This window comes from Megalops cyprinoides, chromosome 1 (genome assembly GCF_013368585.1).
Source record: "Megalops cyprinoides isolate fMegCyp1 chromosome 1, fMegCyp1.pri, whole genome shotgun sequence".
NCBI lineage: Eukaryota > Metazoa > Chordata > Actinopteri > Elopiformes > Megalopidae > Megalops > Megalops cyprinoides.
In genome coordinates this window covers 2,455,108-2,459,151 of record NC_050583.1, presented here as the reverse complement: position 1 = coordinate 2,459,151, position 4,044 = coordinate 2,455,108, and positions in this window count along the sequence as shown.

The following is a 4,044-nucleotide window of genomic DNA, read 5'->3' as shown; positions in this document are numbered from 1 at the left end:
CAGTGAATGGAGGGCCAGAGCTGTAGCAGCTGGTCTGACACATCCCTGCTGTCCCCCACAGCATCTGCACGCTCCTGCTGTCACATCCCTGCTGCCACATCCCTGCTGTCCCCCACAGCATCTGCACGCTCCTGCTGCCACGTCCCTGCTGTCCTCCACAGCATCTGCACGCTCCTGCTGCCACGTCCCTGCTGTCCCCCACAGCATCTGCACGCTCCTGCTGTCACATCCCTGCTGTCCCCCACAGCATCTGCACGCTCCCGCTGTCACATCCCTGCTGCCACATCCCTGCTGCCACATCCCTGCTGTCACATCCCTGCTGTCCCCCACAGCATCCTCACGCTCCTGCTGTCACATCCCTGCTGCCACATCCCTGCTGTCCCCCACAGCATCTGCACACTCCTGCTGTCACATCCCTGCTGTCACATCCCTGCTGCCACATCCCTGCTGTGACATCCCTGTTGTCACATCCCTGCTGTCCCCCACAGCATCTGCACACTCCTGCTGCCACATCCCTGCTGTCCCCCACAGCATCTGCACACTCCTGCTGTCACATCCCTGCTGTCACATCCCTGCTGTCCCCCACAGCATCTGCACACTGCTCCCGAGTGGCAGGTACATACGACTTCTGTGCCAGTGTCTGTCTCAAGGATTAATAACAATTAGCATTAATACTATATTGTCTCTAATCACTGTATTTGTGTGTGTGTGTGTGTGTGTACATGCCATCATTTCACCCAATACAATACTATATTACCCAACACACTCTCTACCTTTAGTTTAGCAGATGCTCTCATCCAGTGTGACTTACGTAGGTTACAATTCATACATGTTATCCATTTACACTGTTGGATATTTGCTCAGTCAGTTCTAAGTTAAGTACTTTGCCCAAGGGTATAACAGCAGTGAATCGACAACCTTTGGGTAATGAGCCCTGGTCCTTGACACTACACCATACTACTGTTTAGAATTCTCTGTCTTTCTGAATTCTCTTTCTGTGTTCAGGGTAGAATTCTTCAAAGGTGTGTATCTTTGAAATAATTATAAGGCCGGCACTGCAGGGACTCAGCTGGCGGGAAATGATTCTACTGACACAAGAGGAACTTGCTTCATCAGTCACAAACGCACAGCTCTCTAAACCTGTCATATTGAACCCAAAATAAGTTTGAAGTGAAACCTGTTTTTGGAATTACTAAATGCATGTTAGACCTGTCTCACCACCGGAACCTACACGCACAGGAGCACTGCAGTGAGAAGAAGGCAGTCCCCTGATCGCCTTGTGCGCAGCTGGGAGTCACAGAGCGGGTGCTTTCTGGGTCAAAGGTGCCACTCCGCTGGTGTGATTCGCGACGCTAATGCTAGCGTTCCCACGAGCGGCGAGATGAGGAAGCCCTGGCTGACAGACCCACTGCTGTCTGCAGAGGAACGGAGCCAGTCCGTTCTGCCGCTGTGGGATCGCCGTCATTATTGGCAGATGACAGATTTGGGATTTGAACCAAACCTGCACTCAAGCCGAGAGCCTTGCCAACAGAGCCGCCTGAGAGCCCCAGACGGTGCCTGTTTTACCTGGGAGAGAGAGTCAGGACCTTAGCCGGTTTGTTTTGGTTTTCCCCGTCCATGTGCTCTTGTTTACTGTGTTTCCCCTGTGTTCCTCCGCCCTGTCGCTGCCCATCTGATTACCTGATCGTCTCCACCTGCACGCCTGCATCCCATCTCCTGCTTGTTTCTTGTCTCGTCGCCAGTTCGTCCCAGTTCTCCTGTTACGCTACCAGCTTTTTTGTCCTGTTCTGCCTACCTGTTTCACCGATATCGCCTGTTCTTCTTGACCGCGTTTTCTGGATCTGATTTTGGTTTTGTTCGCCGTGCTAACCTGGTTTTTGACCTCGACTGTTTTTGACCTCGTTTTTCTGGATTCCGATTTGGATTTAATAAACATCCGTTGAGCATCCTGCCTCCCTGTCTGCGTCTGAGTCCCTACCTGAGCTGTGACAGACAGTGACACAGGGAGCCTCTTCATGGGTTGTGACTAGGGTTCCGTGTGTCAGCAGGGCGGTTTGTAGGAGGAGAGAGGGAGGCTCTAATTGCACAAGCCCTGCTCTGGGTTCTGCTCTTCCCGTGGGCGGAGTCTGAGAAAACCCCACCCAGTCCCCACCCACCACCACCAATACCACCATAAGGGACAAACTGGAGCTCCAGCAGCTCTCTGCCTCTATAATCCCTCTCGTGGTGCAGCAGCCAAAGTCACTCCTTGCTTGTATTTTTTGTCTTGGAAAGCCCTGTAAGAAAACTGCAATTTAAAAAATCCATTATCATTATAGTGAACCCTTGATGTAGTTATGGTGCCGGGTCTTGGTAGGCGTATAGCTGGTGTGCCTGTGTCTCCTTAATTCCATGATCTCTGCTTAGCAGTCCCTCTTAACCAGAACAATGTACATAACTTACATTTTGTACATGTTATGTATTTATATAGCTGGAGATTGACTGAGGCAGTTCAGGTTAGGCGCCTCGGCCAAGGGTACAACAGCAGTGGTGTGCCAAGGATCTGAACTGGCAGCCTTTGGGTCACAAGCCCTGCTCTTTAACCTCATGCTACAGCGCATTGCTGAGCACTAACTCGCAGTTTATATGAGTGGGCTGTTTCCTGTGTCTGTGCCCCCCCCACCACGCCCCCCCCCAGCTGGGTTATCTTCAGCGGTTTGGCACAGTTTTGGCTGCATGATCGGCTCTCTGTCACCAGCAGGAAGTAGCGGAGTCACATCCTGTGTCCTCAGATGCTCCCTGGCTGTCACTCACAGCCACGGTTCCATCAGCCTGACTGACAGCTGTGTGGTGTGTGTGTGTGCGCGTGTATGTGCGCGCGTGTGTGTGTGTCCATGTGTGCGTGCATGTGTGTGCGTGTGTGCGTGTGTGCGTGCGTGTGTGTGTGTGTGCATGCGCATGTGTGTGAGAAAGAGAGTGTGTAAGTGTGTGAGTGTTGGTGTGAATGAGTGAGTGTGTACATGCATGTGAGTGTGAGAGCTGTATGGCTGTGTGGTTTATATCTTGTGGCTGGGCTCCCTTTTGCTTTTTTGGCCGTCTCCCCCATCATCCATCATTGAAACCGTTGCTAATAGCTGTTACATCCAAGCAGCTTCTCTACAAATGCAGAACGAAAACAGAAAATCGGCTCAGAAAACAGACCCCAGGAACACGTGCAGGTTGGGGGTAAAACCCGGGGGCCGCGGTTACGCTGTCCCCTGTCGCCGTTCCCTCTGAGACCTGCACATGGCTAACGCTTCTTACGCTGTTCCACCACCGCTACGGCAATGGCGTCCTGTTGCTACGACATCTTGGCAACACTTGCATGATGTTAGCATGCGCTAGCAACAGTTCTCCCTCTTGGGCAGCAGTGTGGCATAGTGGTTAAGGAGCAAGACTTGTAACCGAAAGGTTGCCGCTTCGACTCCCTGTGGGGACACTGCTGCTGTACCCTTGGGCAAGATACTGAACTCACAATTGCCTCAGTAAATATCCAGCTGTATAAATGGATAACATTGTAAAAAGATGTAATTGATGTAAGTCGCTCTGGATGAGAGCATCTGCTAAATGCCAATAATGTAATGTAATGTTGTTACCATGACATTTTTTATTTGCTTGGCAAATGCTTGGCAGTGCTTTATCCAATAAAACTTACACACAGGTAGCTTTCACGATTTACATGGCCATCCATGTCTTCAAATGGCCAGATAGCCGCTGAAGTCCTCCAGGTTAAACGCCTTTCCCTGCATTGCCACATTTGGGATTCAAACCCGCAACCTGCTGCTTACAGGCCCGGCTCCTTAGTCGCCATGGCAGCCGTTCAGCAGGGCACATCTGCTCTCTGATTGGGCGGTCTGCTCTCCCGCATCTCCGCAGTGATGTCATGGGCTTGGCGTCTGCGCAGTCTCCCGCGGTCACTCCCGCTTTGTGCTTCTGCTTTTCCTGCTTTTGATCCACTCAGACTGCTGGTTTATTCCTGTCTGTAATAAACCATGAATCGTCATATAATTTTCCGTTTTCTGGAGT